Raw genomic sequence first — 21,124 nt, forward strand, 5'->3', positions numbered from 1 at the left:
TATAACTACAAACCTAACCCCAACACACCCCTGATCCCAACACTAGCCCCAAGTCAAACCCTAACCCTCGCCCCAACCCTAACCCTATCCCCAACCCTATCACTTACCACAACCCTAGCCCCAACCATAACCCCAACCCTATCCCTTGCCCTGACCCTATCCCTAACCCCCAAAAATGGCGTGGCCTCCTGCGCAATTTTCACCGCCAGAGGGGGAAAGCCAGTGACTGAGGGCAGATATTATTAGCCTAGAGAGGGACTATGTTTATTTGCCCCCCCCCCCCCCTTCCCTGGCTAAAAACATCTGCCCCCATCCACCCCAGAAAAGGCGCACCTGCAAGATGCACCTTTTCCGGCACTTAGCCTCTCTCTTCCGACTCCTGAGTAGCGATGGGATATGGGGTAATAAGGGGTTAATTGTTATGACCTGGTGGTTAGGAGCACCCGGCACGACCTGATGGTTAAACTCACACAGGACAAGCTCTGGGATGTGGGAGCTCTGCTGACCGCAGGCCCTAATCCTATCACAACAACTAAAAATAGCCGTGGAGCGTTCCTGACTCTCCCTAGACGCCTCTTCACAGCACTAAGAGCTAGCTAGCCCTAGAGATAGAAAATAAAGCCTACCTTGCCTCAGAGAAATTCCCCAAAGGAAAAGGCAGCCCCCCACATATATTGACTGTGAGTAAAGATGAAAGTCACAAACACAGAAATGAAACAGAATTCAGCAAAGGGAGGCCAGACTTACTAAACAGACAGAGGATAGGAAAGGTATCTTTGCGGTCAGCACAAAAAACTACAAAAGACCACGCAGAGTGTGCAAAAAGACCTCCGCACCGACTAACGGTGCGGAGATGCCACTCTGCATCCCAGAGCTTCCAGCTAGCAAGACAAAATCATGATAACCAGCTGGACAAGGAAACAATGAACAAAATAATAACTATCAGGAACTTAGCTTCTGCTGAAGAAGACAGGTCACCAGAAAGATCCAAGAGCGAACTGAACTAATGCAGGAACATTGACAGCTGGCATGGAGTAACGATCTGAGTGGAGTTAAATAGAGCAGCCAACCAAAGGATAAACCACGTCACCTGTGTAAGGAACCTCAGAAGCAGCAGCTTCACTCACAGCCACCAGAGGGAGTCCATGGACAGAACTCGCCGAAGTACCATTCATGACCACAGGAGGGAGTTCGACAACAGAATTCACAACAGTACGCCCCCTTGAGGAGGGGTCACCGAACCCTCACCAGAGCCTCCAGGCCGATCAGGATGAGCCAAATGAAAGGCACGAACTAGATCGGCAGCATGAACATCAGAGGCAAAAACCCAGGAATTATCTTCCTGATCATAACCCTTCCACTTGACCAGGTACTGGAGTTTCCGTTTCGAAACACGAGAATCCAAAATCTTCTCCACCACATACTCCAACTCCCCCTCGACCAACACCGGGGCAGGAGGATCAACGGAGGGAACCATAGGCGCCACGTATCTCCGCAACAACGACCTATGGAACACATTATGGATGGCAAAAGAAGCTGGAAGGTCCAAACGAAATGACACAGGATTAAGAATTTCAGAAATCTTATATGGCCCAATGAAACGAGGCTTAAACTTAGGAGAGGAAACCTTCATAGGAACATGACGAGATGACAACCAAACCAAATCCCCAACACGAAGTCGGGAACTAGCACAGCGCCGGCGGTTAGCAAAACGTTGAGCCTTCTCCTGGGACAATGTCAAATTGTCCACCACATGAGTCCAAATCTGCTGCAACCTGTCCACCACCGTATCTACACCAGGACAGTCCGAAGGCTCAACCTGCCCTGAAGAGAAACGAGGATGGAAACCAGAATTACAGAAAAAAGGAGAAACTAAAGTAGCAGAGCTGGCCCGATTATTAAGGGCGAACTCAGCCAAAGGCAAGAAGGACACCCAATCATCCTGATCAGCAGAAACAAAGCATCTTAGATATGTTTCCAAAGTCTGATTAGTTCGTTCGGTTTGGCCATTAGTCTGAGGATGGAAAGCCGAAGAAAAAGACAAATCAATGCTCATCTTAGCACAAAAGGACCGCCAAAACCTCGAAACAAACTGGGAACCTCTGTCCGAGACTATGTTCTCTGGAATGCCATGCAAACGAACCACATGCTGGAAAAACAATGGCACCAAATCAGAGGAGGAAGGCAATTTAGACAAGGGTACCAAATGGACCATCTTAAAGAAGCGATCACAAACCACCCAAATGACCGACATCCTTTGAGAAACAGGGAGATCAGAAATAAAATCCATGGAAGTATGCGTCCAGGGCCTCTTCGGGACCGGCAAGGGCAAAAGCAACCCACTGGCACGAGAACAGCAGGGCTTAGACCAAGCACAAGTCCCACAGGACTGCACAAAAGAACGCACATCCCGTGACAAAGAAGGCCACCAAAAGGATCTAGCCACCAAATCTCTGGTACCAAAGATTCCAGGATGACCAGCCAACACCGAACAATGAACCTCAGAGATAACTCTACTAGTCCATTTATCAGGGACAAACAGTTTCTCCGTATGACAACGATCAGGTCTATCAGCCTGAAACTTCTGCAGCACGCGCCGCAAATCAGGGGAGATGGCAGACAAAATTACCCCCTCTTTAAGAATACCCGCCGGCTCCGGAACACCCGGAGAATCAGGCACAAAACTCCTTGACAGGGCATCAGCCTTCACATTCTTAGATCCCGGAAGGTATGAAACCACAAAATCAAAATGGGAGAAAAAGAGCGACCATCTAGCCTGTCTAGGATTCAACCGTTTGGCAGACTCGAGATAAGTCAAATTCTTGTAATCCGTCCAGACCACCACGCGATGTTTAGCTCCTTCAAGCCAATGTCGCCACTCCTCGAATGCCCACTTCATGGCAAACAACTCTCGATTGCCAACATCATAATTGCGCTCAGCAGGCGAGAATTTTCTAGAAAAGAAGGCACATGGTTTCATCACCGAGCAATCAGAACTTCTTTGCGACAAAACAGCCCCTGCTCCAATCTCAGAAGCATCAACCTCGACCTGAAACGGGAGCGAAACATCTGGCTGGCACAACACAGGGGCAGAAGAAAAACGACGCTTCAACTCCTGAAAAGCCTCTACAGCCGCAGAGGACCAATTGACCACATCAGCACCTTTCTTGGTCAAATCAGTCAACGGTTTAGCAATACTAGAAAAATTAGCGATGAAGCGACGGTAAAAATTAGCAAAGCCCAGGAACTTCTGCAGGCTCTTCACAGATGTCGGCTGAGTCCAATCATAAATGGCCTGAACTTTAACAGGGTCCATCTCGATAGTAGAAGGGGAAAAAATGAAACACAAAAATGAAACCTTCTGAACTCCAAAGAGACACTTTGACCCCTTCACAAACAAGGAATTCGCACGAAGGACCTGGAACACCATTCTGACCTGCTTCACATGAGACTCCCAATCATCCGAAAAGACCAAAATGTCATCCAAATATACAATCATGAATCTATCCAGGTACTCTCGGAAGATGTCATGCATAAAGGACTGAAACACAGATGGAGCATTAGAAAGCCCGAATGGCATAACCAGGTACTCAAAATGGCCCTCGGGCGTATTAAGTGCTGTTTTCCATTCATCGCCCTGTTTAATTCGCACAAGATTATACGCCCCTCAAAGATCTATCTTGGTGAACCAACTAGCCCCCTTAATACGAGCAAACAAATCAGACAACAGCGGCAAAGGATACTGAAATTTGACTGTGATCTTATTAAGAAGGCGGTAATTAATACAAGGTCTCAAAGAGCCATCCTTCTTGGCCACAAAAAAGAACCCTGCTCCCAATGGTGACAACGACGGGCGAATATGACCCTTCTCCAAGGATTCCTTTACATAACTCCTCATAGCGGCGTGCTCTGGCACAGATAAATTAAACAGACGGCCCTTAGGAAACTTACTACCAGGAATCAAATTAATAGCACAATCGCAATCCCTATGAGGAGGTAGGGCACCGGACTTGGGCTCTTCAAATACATCCCGGTAATCTGATAAAAACTCAGGGACTTCAGAAGGATTGGAAGGCGAAATTGACAACAATGGAACATCACCATGTACCCCCTGACAACCCCAGCCGGACACAGACATAGATTTCCAATCCAACACTGGATTATGGACCTGTAGCCATGGCAACCCCAAAACGACCACATCATGCAGATTATGCAACACCAAAAAGCGAATATCCTCCTGATGTGCAGGAGCCATGCACATGGTCAGTTGAGTCCAGTACTGAGGCTTATTCTTGGCCAAAGGCGTAGCATCAATTCCTCTCAATGGAATAGGATACTGCAAGGACTCCAAGAAAAAACCACAGCGCCTGGCAAACTCCAAGTCCATCAAATTCAGGGCAGCGCCTGAATCCACAAATGCCATAACAGAATAGGACGACAGAGAGCAAATCAGAGTAACGGACAAAAGAAACTTAGACTGTACCGTACCAATGGTGGCAGACCTAGCGAACCGCTTAGTGCGCTTAGGACAATCGGAGATAGCATGAGTGGAATCACCACAGTAAAAACACAGCCCATTCTGACGTCTGTGTTCTTGCCGTTCAGCTCTGGTCAAAGTCCTATCACACTGCATAGGCTCAGGCCTATGCTCAGAGAATACCGCCAGATGGTGCACAGCTTTGCGCTCACGCAAGCGCCGATCGATTTGAATGGCCAAGGACATAGACTCATTCAGACCAGCAGGCGTGGGAAATCCCACCATGACATCCTTAAGGGCTTCAGAAAGACCCTTTCTGAAAATTGCCGCCAGGGCACACTCATTCCACTGAGTAAGCACAGACCACTTTCTAAACTTCTGACAGTACACCTCCGCTTCATCCTGACCCTGACACAAAGCCAACAAGATTTTCTCTGCCTGATCCACTGAATTTGGTTCATCATAAAGCAATCCAAGCGCCAGAAAAAACGCATCAACATCACACAATGCAGGATCTCCTGGCGCAAGGGAAAATGCCCAGTCTTGAGGGTCACCACGCAACAAAGAAATAATGATTTTTACCTGTTGAACGGGGTCACCAGAGGAGCGGGGTTTCAAAGCTAGAAACAGTTTACAATTATTTTTGAAATTCAGAAATTTAGATCTATTCCCAGAAAATAAATCAGGAATAGGAATTCTAGGCTCTAACATAGGATTCTGAACCACAAAATCTTGAATGTTTTGTACCCTTGCAGTGAGATGATCCACACAAGAGGACAGACCTTGAATGTCCATACCTACACCTCTGTCCTGAACCACCCAAAGGTTTAGGGGAAAAGAAAGACAAAACACAGTGCAAAGAAAAAAAAATGGTCTCAGAACTTCTCTTATCCCTCTATTGAGATGCATTAATACTTTGGGCCAGCTGTACTGTTATGACCTGGTGGTTAGGAGCACCCGGCACGACCTGATGGTTAAACTCACACAGGACAAGCTCTGGGATGTGGGAGCTCTGCTGACCGCAGGCCCTAATCCTATCACAACAACTAAAAATAGCCGTGGAGCGTTCCTGACTCTCCCTAGACGCCTCTTCACAGCACTAAGAGCTAGCTAGCCCTAGAGATAGAAAATAAAGCCTACCTTGCCTCAGAGAAATTCCCCAAAGGAAAAGGCAGCCCCCCACATATATTGACTGTGAGTAAAGATGAAAGTCACAAACACAGAAATGAAACAGGATTCAGCAAAGGGAGGCCAGACTTACTAAACAGACAGAGGATAGGAAAGGTATCTTTGCGGTCAGCACAAAAAACTACAAAAGACCACGCAGAGTGTGCAAAAAGACCTCCGCACCGACTAACGGTGCGGAGATGCCACTCTGCATCCCAGAGCTTCCAGCTAGCAAGACAAAATCATGATAACCAGCTGGACAAGGAAACAATGAACAAAATAATAACTATCAGGAACTTAGCTTCTGCTGGAGAAGACAGGTCACCAGAAAGATCCAAGAGCGAACTGAACTAATGCAGGAACATTGACAGCTGGCATGGAGTAACGATCTGAGTGGAGTTAAATAGAGCAGCCAACCAAAGGATAAACCACGTCACCTGTGTAAGGAACCTCAGAAGCAGCAGCTTCACTCACAGCCACCAGAGGGAGTCCATGGACAGAACTCGCCGAAGTACCATTCACGACCACAGGAGGGAGTTCGACAACAGAATTCACAACAGTTAATGTCACCGTGCTATTGAAAGGTGCCATTAAGCAGGGTTAATAATGGAGAGGCGTCAATAAGACACCTATCCATTATTAACCCTAGAATTTTAATAAAGGGTTAAGAAAGACAAACATTTAAAAAAATATATTTTAATTAAATAACGACACCAACTTTTTGACCAAATTTATTGGACAGCATCCATTTGAAAAAAAAACACGAGTAAAAAAAAAAAAAAAAATTATCCATACCTCTCCGCTGTTCTGTCAGGATCCAAGCAGTAATCCTTCAGAAAGGGTTAAAAAGTTTACAGCGGGATCGGTGCTAATGCGACCAGCCCCTCTGTAAACCACTGCTGAATGATTACTTTCATCTCAGGGTAGCCTCCCCATGCATTTGGGTGAACTCAATAAAAAGTGAACGGGATCACTTTGCGGCCCCATTCATTGTATTGGCGGCTGCGGTTTAGAGCAGTCACATGTTATGTGGCTGCTCTAAACTGTAGATCATCGTGGAACACTCGTTTAATTTGGATGCTGCGGAGGGTAGGTATACATTGTGGTTTGTTATTTTATTTTTTTTGGACAAGGGATTCGTAGAATTGGGTGTGTAGGTGAGTATGGGTTTGTTTGTTTTCTTTTATTTTAGGTGGTGATCGAAGGAGACAGGTATGTATAATTTATTTTCACAGGTAACCACTGGCCACCAATTAAACTTTTTTGGGAATAAAAAAAAGAAACTATTCATCTAACCACTTGCCACCAATGAAACTTTTTGGGACACTATATACTAATTTAACCACTGGCCACCAATGAAACCTTTTTGTGGGTAAAAAAAAGGGGAAATAAATAAAATTTGGACCCATGTCAAATTATATATAAAAGGGGCAGATATAATAGGGGTATTAAGGGGGGGGAGGCAAAATGTAAGGGGGGGGGGGGACAAATGTAAAAAAAAACAAAAAACAGGTTGTTTTTTTTTAAGCAGGAACAGTTCGATGGGAAATACTGCTCCCATTGAGCTGAGCCTGCTGCAACTACTGATAGGGAACGGACATAGGCCGATGAGACTACTACTCCCATCGGCCTATGTCTGACAACACACATACACCACACACGGACACAGACACACACATAGATACTTACCACACTAATCATGAACGGCACATCCAGGTCCATGCAGTCATACCACTCCATGTCGACGTGAATCATTCAGGAAGACTACAATGATCTCGTATTCCTGGATTATTGGATGCATGTGACATGGCATGATGGGATGGACATGATGGAATGGCCACATGTCACTTCCGGTTTGCGGTGTTTTTTACTGCCGATAAGGCGGTTGAAATCCGCAAACATTTTTAATAATTGCGGATTTCAAGCGTTCCAATAAAAGTCTATGGGAGCGGATTCACTGCGATTCCGCAAATTAATGAACATGCTCCGTTTTTTCCGCAATGCGTTTCCGCTGCGGAAAAAAACACAGTATGAGCACAACAATTGCGGATTGCATTCTATTAAATAGGATGCTTAATGTTAGCATTTCTTTCACGTTTTTATAGCGAAAAAAACGAGAAAAAAAGAAAAATACGGAACGTGTGCACACAGCCTAACTATCCTGCTTCTGTGCCTACTTAAACAGTTGCTGCTCAGAATTAAACATGAAGCTATGTATGCGGACCAGGTGGAGATAGAGAAAGACATGAAACAGGGAGATACTCCCTAGCCCAGCCAACAATCAGGATGTGGAGGCTGAGGAAGAGAAACAGGAGCTGGATATCGCAACAGGCTAGTACCCACACAAACCTCATCACGTCTCTCCAATATGGATTGGCTGAGGAGGAAAATGAGGAGAAAGAGTTGGAGGAGCAGGAGATGGAGAATAGTCATCATGGAGACAGGGAAGGGTTGGCTGTAAGGACCTTGGCACATATTGCCGACATTATCTACCGCTGTCTTTCCCGTGACCGCCATGTTAGATTCAGCTTGGTCAAAAAATAGTACTGGTTGTTCAACCCACTAAACCAATACTACAAGGAGAATCTTGCATCTCTCCTTCCTGAAGTGGAGAGGTCAACTAAAATGTTGCTATACCAGAAGTCCATTGTGGAAAATATGTTGAAAAAAATCCCATCAGACAACACTTTCAGCAGGGGGATGCTTCCTTGCCCAACCAGGGAGAAGAGCAGAGTGAGACACACATCAGGTACAGCAGAGGCAGGGGTACACTGTCAAAGGCACCCTCCCAGCATCAATGCCCTGACGACCAGATATTTTTGACAAGGAGGGAAAAGTTTTTAAAGATGGTCAAGCAATACCTGGCTGACAAAACCAGCATACTCTCTAATTCCTCTTCGACCTTCAGCTATAGGGTCTCAAAGCTGGACACCTAACATGAGCTGTCCCTCTATGCCTTGGAGGTGTTGTACTGCCCTGCTGCCAGCATCTTGTCCGAGTGGGTTTTAGTGCTTCCGGGGGATGGTCATAACAGACAGATGCTTTGCCTGTCAACAGAAAGTGCTGACAGGCTCACTCTGATAAAAATGAACAAAGCCTGGATTAGCCCACACTTTTCCACACCACCAGATGACAGCAGCACATAAAGTATTTTTAATGTTCAATATTTGAATGAGGCTCTCCGGCTGTTGCCTTCAAGGGTCACTGGATGACCCTCTTTATCATTTTTTCCTGGCTTTATGAGTGTAGAACTGCCATAACTACAATTTTTTAATTTATTTACGAAGTATTCCAAATGGTGCCTTGAAGGGTTTATGGTTGACCCTGTTTGTAATTTTTGGCAGCTTTGCACTGTGCACAGTGCCTTTATGAGTGTAGATGTACCACAACTACACTTTCTTAATATTTGAATGAGGTACTATAGTTGGTGCCTTGAAAGGTGTATGAATGGCCCTGCTTGTAATTTTTGACACTTAGGGCATAGCTTTTATGAGTCTAGGAGTAACACTAAATGACAATTTGAACAGACTGTAAATGAAACCCTCCTTTATGTCTAATACATGTTGAATCTAAGTCTCTAATTTTTGGCACTTCTTACTTTTCTCATAAATTACGCTGAAATTTCTAAAAATTTTTATATTCAGTTATGGTTCACTCACATTTTTATAAATCCTTTTTAAATTTTGCCTTATATACAAGTCATTATACAGGAAAAAATGTTTCTTAACATTTTTTTTCCTGTAAAATGCAATTTCTCATCAGTTTGGAATGTTTTATTGTTAGTCCTTAGTGGAGTAAAAGTGTGACACCATTGTTCTCAGCAGTGATCTAATACTCCTTACTTTAAACAAGCATTCAAGCATTAGAAATTGCTCCGTTCGACTAACGAGCACCCAGGCATTTTAATGCTCTCTAATCTCTAGTCTAGAGCCTAGTTTTTCAGAATGTTTAGGAAGGTCCAAGTCCATGCCTAAATCATTTAATTTGAGCTGTGAAAAAAGCTGTGGCTTGTTTGGATTGGTGTGAGTCTTCAGCAGAATCCTGTTCTTCATGCTCTGAATCAGGTGTATCTTCAAGTTTTTACGAAGGTAAAGGAACAGATATTCCTGGACAGGGCGAATCACTGACAGGAGATAGGGGTACATTGTTTTCTTTTTATCTCGAAGGTTGAATCCCTCCACGTTGCACATACAAAAGTAGCAGAGCTCACTATCATTTCCCTGTTCATTCCAGATCATAGACAAGCCAAAATAATAGCTATCTTTCTTCCCTATAGACCAGTGTTTCCCAAACTCCAGTCCTCACGGACCCCACAGGTCATGTTCTCAGGATTTCCTTAGTATTGCGCAGGTGATGGAAGTTTCATCAAGCCCTCAGGAATTCTCTCACCTGTGCAATACTATGGAAATCCTGAAAACATGACCTGTGGGGTCCGTGAGGACTGGAGTTTGGGAAACACTGCTATAGACCATTATCGTACTTCAGCTCTACAAACAGAACACATTACATGTGATGCCCACAACTCGTCCTGATCAAATAGTTTTCCACCAAAGTACGTAGAGCACACTTTTTTTTAACAAAGTCCACAATGTTCCTTCCTTATTTCTTCACTACAAAACAACTGCAAATGTAGCAAAAGTTGTCCGGTGGATTATGACACCCCTTTGTAGCCATTTCGATCACGTTGTCAGAAACAGAAGCTTAATCCACCACAGCCACTAAATACTGAAAGTATAGCGTTACGCACATCACCACACTCTTATGTACTCTGTCTAAGGCTAGGGTCACATTGCGTTAGTGCAATCCGTTTAGCGCTAGCGGATTGCGCTAACTCAATGTTTTCTATGGGGCTGCGGTCGGGGTCGCGGTAACGTCCCCGCTCACGCAGATCCCCGATCTGCGAGAGCGGCGAACGGACCGCGGGCGCGCCTCGGACGCTGCAAGCAGCGTCCGCGGCGCGCCAAGAATCACCGGTGCGTCGCTAGCGCGTGCCGAACATGGCACGCGCTAGTGAAGCGCGTTCCCATTGCCTTCAATGGGCGCGTTAACGGACGCGTTGCAGGGCGTTAATTTCGCCGTGCAACGCTGACAGTTAAACGCGGTCCCATAACGCAATGGGAACCCAGCCTTAGGGCTCATCTCCACTTGTGTGAGAAAAAAACGGTCCGATTTACGGGCCGAAAAAACTGATGTAACGTCTGCGAGTGCCATGCGAGTGCCATGCGAGTGTCATGCGATTTTTTTATCGCAACATCCGTATGACATCCGTATTGCTGTCCGATTTTTACGCACGCGTCTCCTTAGAAAAGCCGTCAATTTAGCGCAGAGTACAGTAAAATCACACCAGGCTCGAGATCATAAGAGGGCGCCCTCTGCTGGTTGTCCTCATATGAACTCGAGCCTGGGAGCTTTCTAGGAAAGTTCCCACGATCTAGGAACAGCCAGCAGAGGGCGCCTCACCGCAAATGAAGCTAAATATAGATCATTGACCTATATTTAGCTTCATTCGCCGGGGTTTTGCAGAAATGAGCATCCTGCATTAGCGGAGCTCGTGTCTGCAAAATATTTTAACCCCTTCAGATGGATCTACATCGTTGGACGTGCCAGATCCTCGGAAGGTATGTATATTGTTGGTTTATTATTTTTTTTTTGTTACAGATCGAGGGTCTTCAGTGAGTGGATTGAGAGTAGAATAAATTAATACAACAGCCTTTGTGATTTTTTCAATAAATTAATTTTTAATAATGTGTGTGTGGTTTTTTTTTAACCCTTTACTAGTATTGGATTAATAATGGATAGGTGTCATAATTGACGCCTCTCCATTATTAATTAGGCTTAATGTCACCTTACAACAGCAAGGTGGCATTAACCCTTCATTACCCCATATCCCACCGCTACACGGGAATGGGAAGAGAGTGGCCAAGTGCCAGAATAGGCGCATCTTCCAGATGTGCCTTTTCTGGGGTGGCTGGGGGCAGATGTTTTTAGCCAGGGGGGGGCCAATAACCATGGACCCTCTCCAGGCTATTAATATCTGCCCTCAGTCACTGGCTTTACTACTCTGGCGGAGAAAATTGTGCGGGAGCCCACGCCAATTTTTTCCGCCATTTAACCCCTTATTTTACTAGCTAGAACGGCCAAATTTTGCATATACACACTACTGACATTAGTAGTGTGGAATATGCAAAAAAAATGGTGATATGAGATGGTTTACTGTATGTAAACCAGGTCTCATATCATGTCGGGTTTGTGAAGGAGAAAGCAAAAGCCGGTAATTCAATTACCAGCTTTAAAGCTATCTCACGCTGCATTAAATATGAATATATATATATATATAGGTGTCTCCCTGACATATATATATATGTATATATACCTATTCTATGTGTATATATCTACTCTAATCTAACCTGTCAGTGTGATTTTACTGTACTCTACGCTGAATTGCCGGCTTTTCTAAGGACATGGGTGCGTAAAAATCGGACAGCACTCGCATGGTGCGAGTGCTGTGCGTTTTTTTTCTCGCACCCATTGACTTGCATTGGCGAGTCTCGTCCGAGAATCGCAGCAATACGCAGCATGCTGCGATTTTTTTCTCAGCCGACACAGATTTTTCTCAGTCCGATTTCGGCTGAGAAAAAAATCGCAAATGGAATGTCACCTATTGATTAACATTGGTCCGAGTGCAATCTGATTTTTTTATCGGATTGCACTCGTCCGTTTTCCTCACAAGTGGAGATGAGCCCGAAAAGAAAATCTGCCTTTGCTCCCCATAGCCAATACAGTGCAGCTTCCAGTTCTTGTATTGGTGAGGTAAAAAGAAAGCTACCCTCTGATTGGTTGCTATGGATAGCACCACACTGTTATGAAATGTGACTACAAAACAAAATCTGTCTTGACTGCCCATAACAACCAATCACAGTGCAGCTTTCATTTCTAAGACTGCTGAGGTAAAATGAAAAATCTGCTATGATTGGATGCTGTGGACTCTATGAAAGCTGGGTTAGGAAAATCTTCTCTGCTCACAGCAGCAAATCGCATCACAGCGTCCATCAATTTCTATCCAAAATCATCCACAAAAGGTCACGCAAAGGGGACAAAGTATGATGCAAGAAAAAGCCTATGGAGTTAGTGTTTGTGAAAAGAAAACTATACGGGATGGAATTTTTAACATATTTTCAGCTACAGAAAATTAATAAACATTACCTCTTACTTTTCTAACAAATTAACCCTTGCAGACCTGTGTTTTTGCTGCATTTTTTTAATGCATTTAGCTATTTGATGTGTTTTTGGTGCACATGTGAAGCTGCGTTTTTTAAGCTGTTTTTAATAATACAGAACAGATTTTATTTCTACGCTTAAAAATGCAAGTGTTTTTTACATTAGTTTTTCTCAGTCTCCACATAGAAGCTTATAGGGAAAAAAAAAAAGCACCAAAACCGCACAGATCAGCAGCGCCTTCAGATGCACAGTGAGCGCAGATCTCATGGACTCACGTCCACTTTGCGTCTACACATAGGCCGTGTTCACACGCAGCGTAAATGCTGGGCTTCTTCTGCTGCTGTTTTTTACAGAAATTCTTCTGCAGTTAACTGTTCGAGCAAAGTGGATGTGATTTCAAGAAAACTTCTGATCACTGAGAGTCTAAAGATGCTGCTGATCCGTGCGGTTTTGGGGCTTTTTTTTTTATCTCCATTAGATTCTACGAGGAGCCTTAACAAATGTATGAAAAAAATTATAATAATCTTTTATATAGCGCTAACATATTCCACAGCACTTTACAGGTTGCACACATTATCATCGCTGTCCCCGATGGGGCTCACAATCTACATTACCTATCAGTATGTCTTTGGAGTGTGGGAGGAAACCGGAGTGCCCGGAGGAAACCCACGCAAACACAGGGAGAACATACAAACTCTTTGCAGATGTTGTCCTGGGTGGGGTTTGAACCCAAGACCCCAGCGCTGCAATGCTAACCACTGAGCCACCGTGCAGATACATTTTAAAGTCGTGACTCAAATCTTTTTTTTTTATGTAGTATAAAAACACATTAATAACGCGGCTTCACATCTGCACCAAAACTGCATCAAATAATGGGAAAAGGCATAAAAACCGCAGTAATAATGTAATAACCAGAGGAGATTGTTATTACGTAGTTAGGTGCGGATCCTGCAGAAAACAAAACATTATTTCTGCATCGTGTGACCATGGCCTTAGGCTATGTGCACACGTTCAGGTTTTTTCGCAGTAAAAACGCTATAAAAACTCATTAAAAACGCATACATTATGCATCCTATCATTTAGAATGCATTCTGCATGTTTTGTGCACATGATGCGTTTTTTCCGCGAAAAAAACGCATCGCGGTAAAAAAAGCAGCATGTTCATTAATTTTGCGAATTTTCTGTGTTTTTCCCACCATTCTATGCATTTGGGAAAAACACAAAAAACGCACCAAAAACACATGAAAAAACGCAAAAAAAACGCATGCGGATTTCTGGCAGAAATGTCTGTTTTTTGTCAGGAAAATTTCTGCAAGAAATCCTGACGTGTGCACATACCCTTACAGACACAGAAAGCCAGATGTCGTCTAGAGAAGATTCTGGAACATGAGAACGTTCTATCTGCTCCGACTGTGAATGATGAACACAAATAACTCCATAGATCCCAACCGTCCTGGATACAGCGGACAGTCCCAGGGGGCCCTAGGTGGGAAGAAACATTTACCCAGAGCTGGGCAGAGATTCTCCCTCTCTCTATTCTGGAGTTCTCCTTCCAGGACCTGTGATGATGTCACAGTCATGTGATCAGTCAAATGGGGGAGGAGCAGGGTGGGGGCTTGTAGGAAGTGAAAGGTTTTCTGAAACAGCGACATGTAAGAGCTGAGGGGAGAAGTCTGCACTGGTGAGCGGTAATGGGGGAGCAGGGACTGTGTGATAGAGGGGACAGGACTCAGTCCTGGGGGGCACCGGGACTCTGCACATTAGGGTACAGCCGGCTCCACATGTAAGAGCTGAAGGGAGAAGTCTGCACTGGTGAGTGGTAATGGGGGGCAGGGACTGTGTGATAGAGGGGACAGGACTCAGTCCTGGGGGGCACCGGGACTCTGCACATTAGGGTACAGCCGGCTCCACATGTAAGAGCTGAAGGGAGAAGTCTGCACTGGTGAGCGGTAATGGGGGGCAGGGACTGTGTGATAGAGGGGACAGGACTCAGTCCTGGGGGGCACCGGGACTCTGCACATTAGGGTACAGCCGGCTCCACATGTAAGAGCTGAAGGGAGAAGTCTGCACTGGTGAGTGGTAATGGGGGAGCAGGGACTGTGATAGAGGGGACAGGACTCAGTCCTGGGGGGCACCGGGACTCTGCACATTAGGGTACAGCCGGCTCCACATGTAAGAGCTGAAGGGAGAAGTCTGCACTGGTGAGCGGTAATGGGGGAGCAGGGACTGTGTGATAGAGGGGACAGGACTCAGTCCTGGGGGGCACCGGGACTCTGCACATTAGGGTACAGCCGGCTCCACATGTAAGAGCTGAAGGGAGAAGTCTGCACTGGTGAGCGGTAATGGGGGAGCAGGGACTGTGTGATAGAGGGGACAGGACTCAGTCCTGGGGGGCACCGGGACTCTGCACATTAGGGTACAGCCGGCTCCACATGTAAGAGCTGAAGGGAGAAGTCTGCACTGGGGAGCGGTAATGGGGGAGCAGGGACTGTGTGATAGTGGGGACAGGACTCAGTCCTGGGGGGGGCACCGGGACTCTGCACATTAGGGTACAGCCGGCTCCACATGTAAGAGCTGAAGGAAGAAGTCTGCTCTGGTGAGCGGTAATGGGGGAGCAGGGACTGTGTGATAGAGGGGACAGGACTCAGTCCTGGGGGGCACCGGTACTCTGCACATTAGGGTACAGCCGACTCCACATGTAAGAGCTGAAGAGAGAAGTCTGCACTGGTGAGCGGTAATGGGGGGGCAGGGACTGTGTGATAGAGGGGGACAGGACTCAGTCCTGGGGGGCACCGGGACTCTGCACATTAGGGTACAGCCGGCTCCACATGTAAGAGCTGAGGGGAGAAGTCTGCACTGGTGAGCGGTAATGGGGGAGCAGAGACTGTGTGATAGAGGGGACAGGACTCAGTCCTGGGGGACACCGGGACTCTGCACATTAGGGTACAGCCGGCTCCACATGTAAGAGCTGAAGGGAGAAGTCTGCACTGGTGAGCGGTAATGGGGGAGCAGGGACTGTGTGATAGTGGGGACAGGACTCAGTCCTGGGGGGCACCGGGACTCTGCAAGTTAAGATACAGCTGGCTCCACATGTAAGAGCTGAGGGGAGAAGTCTGCACTGGTGAGTGGTAATGGGGGAGCAGGGACTGTGTGATAGAGGGGACAGGACGCAGTCCTGGGGGCACTGGGACTCTGCACTTTAGGGACACAGGTATTATTTGGCAGCTAGTCATATACGCCTGTATTTATGCCTGTGCACACGCTAACGGTAGTAATATACAATACTGTTTGCCTGATGTCCTGTTCACTTAACACGATGCTCACCTGACCATGGTGCCACCTGACTGCCTTTTTATATGATTGTCAGCTGACCATTGTTTTAGTTGCCAAGTCCTCCTATTGGCTTCTTCATGTGGGCGCACATCTGTGCTATGATTTCCCTTCAGTAGACTATGACAGATCGATATGCTCTTTTTGCAGATGCGTCAGTGTGTACACAGCACCAACATTGTCTCCATTGTATGTGAGAACTTCTTAACCCTGAGCCTGTTTTCACCTTCATGACTAGGTCAAATTTTACAATTCTGACCACTGTCACTTTGCTTTCTCCTGAGTTCGCTGATACCCTATAGGTGCGGGAAAGCCGATGTTTGAGCGCACAACATAGCTTAGAAGGAAAGGAGCACCATTTCATATTTTCAATGCAAAATTGTCTGGATTTGAGAGCGGACGCCATGTTGCGTTTGGAAAGCCACTGATGTGCCTAAACAGTGGTAACACCCCTACTAATAACCCTATGATCTAGTGGTATCATGGTATGTGATTTTTTTTTTTTTGTTATTGTGGTGGCATACGTGAGTTGTGTAGAGTGTCAGGTTGACACAAGTGAGTTGTGTAGTGTACGTCAGGTTGGCACACGTGAGTAGTGTTGTGTCCGTCAGGTTGACACACCTGAGTAGATCGCATGTAGTGATGCCCAAATAATTGAGCAGCCATGCTTATGGAGAGCCCGCTAGGACCGTGAGTTACTCTGTACCGGGCTGGCACAGTTCTTAAAAGGGTGGTCATGGTGGCAGTGACCCGGTCCATGGCCCCTCGCATCCAGTTAATGGGATTTAAAGTGGGAAAATAAAGTCTAAAGAGTTGTATTCGTGACGCCACCTGTGGTACTCGGCCAGTGATGGCCGATGCTGCTTAAAGTGGTCCACTGGGGATGATGGTATTGCAGCAGAGGAGGTATAGTTCCCCACAGGTAGAACTTAGTCCGAAGGGCAGTTGATAAGGATGATAGATGGTGAAGTGTGCCTGATGCAGTTCAGGTACACAGATTACAGGTGGTCTTTGGAATCCGGGCAGCCTGGAAGCGATTCGGAATCCCCCTAGCCAGGTGGGTTGGAAGCCTTCCTTACTGTGCTGAAGTGTGCATCCCTTGATGCCTGAGGCTTCACACAAGGTCCTCTCTCGCTGTCCTCTTAGGTGGACACTACCCGTATATCAGGTAACTCGAGCCTTTTTACAGGTGTCCCTTCTTGTAGTGACTCCGGGCTCTATCTGCCTTCGGGTGTAGGTAGCCAGGAAACTTGGAATCTCCTGCCCGCCGGTTTCTGCTGTGGGACATGCAGTTAACCCCACAAACTAGGAATTCCGGCCTACGGTTTCTGCGCTTGATCCTGGAGTGAGCCCAATGGCAGCTCTACACCAGTTTCTCTCCTCCTTTGTTCCTTCTCCCCTCACAGTCTTCTACAGACTGCTCTGTCAGGAGCTGCAGAACCAGAAGTCTGTCCAGCTCTCCTGTTGACTGACTGTTAACTCCTCCTCCAGCCAGAATATATAGGGAAGCTACCCTCAAACTGGGTCTAGAGCTCCCCCTTCTGGCCTGGAGTCAGAACAGTGTTGTATGTACGTGTTAGGCTATGTGCCCACGTTGCGGATTGGTGTGTGGATTTTTCCGCACCGTTTTTGAAAAATCCGCAGGTAAAACGCACTACGTTATACCTGCGGATTTAGCACAGAATTCCTGCTGTTTTTTGCGGATTTCACCTGCGGTTTTATACCTGTGGATTCCTATTGAGGAGCAGGTGTAAAACGCTGCGGAATCCGCACAAAGAATTGACATGCTGCGGAAAATACAATGCAGTGTTTCCGCGCGTTATTTTCCACAACATGGGCACAGCGGATTTGGTTTTCCATAGGTTTACATGGTACTGTAAACCGCATGGAAAACGGCTACGAATCCTCAGCGGTCAATCCGCTGCGGATCCGCAGCCAAATCCGAAACGTGTGCACATAGCCATATCCGTTAAAAGGATCCTTGTCTCTTCCAGGCATGGCATCACCCTCCCCGTGAGGAAGGCAATACCTCTGTAACAACCGGCTTCCTGGGGTGTTACACTTAGGGTATGTGTCCACGTTCAGGATTGCATCAGGATTTTACGCAGGTAAAATCTGCACCAAATCTGCACCTGAGGTCACTGGCAGGTCACCTGCGTTGTTCATGCATTGTTTGAGCATTGTAAGGACATGCTGTGTTCTGAAAAGACGCACCGCATGTCCGTTTCTGTGGGTCTGCCGCATCTTTTAATACATAGTGGAGACGGGATTTCATGAAATCCCCTCCACTATGCTGTAACATCTGGACGCTGCGTGTTTGACGCTGCGGCTCTACGCAGCGTCAAACACACAGCGTTTCCTGAACGTGGAAACATACCATTGCAAGAATGCGATGGTGGGATAATGCAATTACTGTCGCAAGAGGTGGATGATGATATAGAATTGCCAACATGTGATGTTAAGTCAGCAAGTTAGGAGGAGGACCAGGGTGCAGAAGTGGAAGCTAAGGTGGTGGATAGTGAAGTCACTGACCAAACCTGGGAAGGTGAGAGGCAGAGTGAGGAAAGCAGCGTAAAGGGGGATGTATCCGTAGCACCACAACAGGCATGAAGAGTGAATGGGGTGGCTAGAGACACAAGGCAGACAACTGTTTCCCAGAGTATCAACATGGGTGAAGTTGCCAGGCCAAGGGTAAGGTTTTCCCGAGTCTGGCGCTTTTTAAAGATAGTCCAGTTAACCAAAAAAGTCCATTTGCAACATCCTCCATGTCAGCAGGGGCAGCTCAACTACCAGCCTGACCACCACCAGCATGCTCAGGCATATAACAGCAAAGCACCCGACTAGTTGGGCCACACGCCAGGGTTCAGAAACTGTCTGCAGGTGATACAACTTCCTCTTCCCCCTGTTCTTCGTGCACACAAAGTTCCTGTCCATGATGCAGGCTAAAATGCCTCCCACCCTGCACTTGTCATTGCACACTTTCAAACACCGTCAGCAACCACGTCCTTGTCCCAGCGCAATGTTTAGTTGTCCCTATTCCAGTCCTTGGAACGCAAGTATAAATATGCATCCACCAAATCACAGGCCACAATACTAAACGGCTACATTTCCAAACTGTTTGGCCTAGAAATGTTGCCGTTTAGGGTTATGGAGATGGAAGCTTTCCGCAACCTCATAGCGGCCATCCCTCAGTACTCTATCCCCAACCACCACAATTTCTCCCAGTGTTCCTTCCCTGCCTTACACAAGCACGTGTCCCATAACATTAGCCATGCCCTGACCAATGCTGTTACTAGAAAGGTCCACTTAAAGGGAACCTGTCCCCCCCCCCCCCCCCCGTTTTTTCAATATGAGCTAAAAATAGCGTTCTATAGGGCCTGAGCTGTGCTTTACAATAGTGCCTTTATTATCCCCTGATTCCCCACCTTTGCTGCCAAAATACCTAAGTAAACTCACAGTTTTCGGCTGTCAATCATCCCGGTCCGGTCCGATGGGCGTGGGCTAATCTCCGATTCTCCCCACCTCCGGCTTTTCACTTTCACTTTGCCCAACTGTGGGCATAGCATACAGCAGATCATTGCGCATGCGCGGATTTTCACTGTAACCTGTGTGCCCCGGAAAAGTTTACCGGCGTCCAGGACAACACAATTTGCATATCCAGACTTCCGGGGCACAGAGATTACAGTGAAAACCCGTGCAGGCGCAATGATGTATTGTATACTTTGCTAACTAGTAGAACTAGAAGAACTTGGAAGAACTAGAAGCAGAAATATCTACAGGTAACTTTGACATAGTGGGAATAACCGAGACATGGTTAGATGAAAGCTATGACTGGGCAGTTAACTTACAGGGTTACAGTCTGTTTAGAAAGGATCGTAAAAATCGGAGAGGAGGAGGGGTTTGTCTCTATGTAAAGTCTTGTCTAAAGTCCACTTTAAGGGAGGATATTAGCGAAGGGAATGAGGATGTCGAGTCCATATGGGTTGAAATTCATGGAGGGAAAAATGGTAACAAAATTCTCATTGGGGTCTGTTACAAACCCCCAAATATAACATAAAGCATGGAAAGTCTACTTCTAAAGCAGATAGATGAAGCTGCAACCCATAATGAGGTCCTGGTTATGGGGGACTTTAACTACCCGGATATTAACTGGGAAACAGAAACCTGTGAAACCCATAAAGGCAACAGGTTTCTGCTAATAACCAAGAAAAATTATCTTTCACAATTGGTGCAGAATCCAACCAGAGGAGCAGCACTTTTAGACCTAATACTATCTAATAGACCTGACAGAATAACAAATCTGCAGGTGGTTGGGCATTTAGGAAATAGCGACCACAATATTGTGCAGTTTCACCTGTCTTTCACTAGGGGGACTTGTCAGGGAGTCACAAAAACATTGAACTTTAGGAAGGCAAAGTTTGAACAGCTTAGAGATGCCCTTAATCTGGTAGACTGGGACAATATCCTCAGAAATGAGAATACAGATAATAAATGGGAAATGTTTAAGAACATCCTAAATAGGCAGTGTAAGCGGTTTATACCTTGTGGGAATAAAAGGACTAGAAATAGGAAAAACCCAATGTGGCTAAACAAAGAAGTAAGACAGGCAATTAACAGTAAAAAGAAAGCATTTGCACTACTAAAGCAGGATGGCACCATTGAAGCTCTAAAAAACTATAGGGAGAAAAATACTTTATCTAAAAAACTAATTAAAGCTGCCAAAAAGGAAACAGAGAAGCACATTGCTAAGGAGAGTAAAACTAATCCCAAACTGTTCTTCAACTATATCAATAGTAAAAGAATAAAAACTGAAAATGTAGGCCCCTTAAAAAATAGTGAGGAAAGAATGGTTGTAGATGACGAGGAAAAAGCTAACATATTAAACACCTTCTTCTCCACGGTATTCACGGTGGAAAATGAAATGCTAGGTGA

At 46.0% G+C, this 21,124-nt stretch overlaps 1 long non-coding RNA gene across 3 annotated transcripts in view; it reads right to left on the bottom strand.

Annotated features, from left to right (window-relative positions):
• LOC138667056 (uncharacterized) overlaps nucleotides 1-14,417 on the bottom strand; it is a 37,753-nt gene extending 23,336 nt beyond the window's left edge. For 2 of the 3 annotated variants that reach the window (XR_011318592.1, XR_011318591.1), the window contains exon 1: nucleotides 14,201-14,403. This is a non-coding gene — a long non-coding RNA (uncharacterized lncRNA). Of the gene's footprint in view, nucleotides 1-14,200 lie in introns of all 3 variants that reach the window. The other variant, XR_011318593.1, reaches the window with a different exon arrangement.
• Between the last annotated feature and the right edge of the window lie 6,707 nt (nucleotides 14,418-21,124).

This window comes from Ranitomeya imitator, chromosome 2 (genome assembly GCF_032444005.1).
Source record: "Ranitomeya imitator isolate aRanImi1 chromosome 2, aRanImi1.pri, whole genome shotgun sequence".
NCBI lineage: Eukaryota > Metazoa > Chordata > Amphibia > Anura > Dendrobatidae > Ranitomeya > Ranitomeya imitator.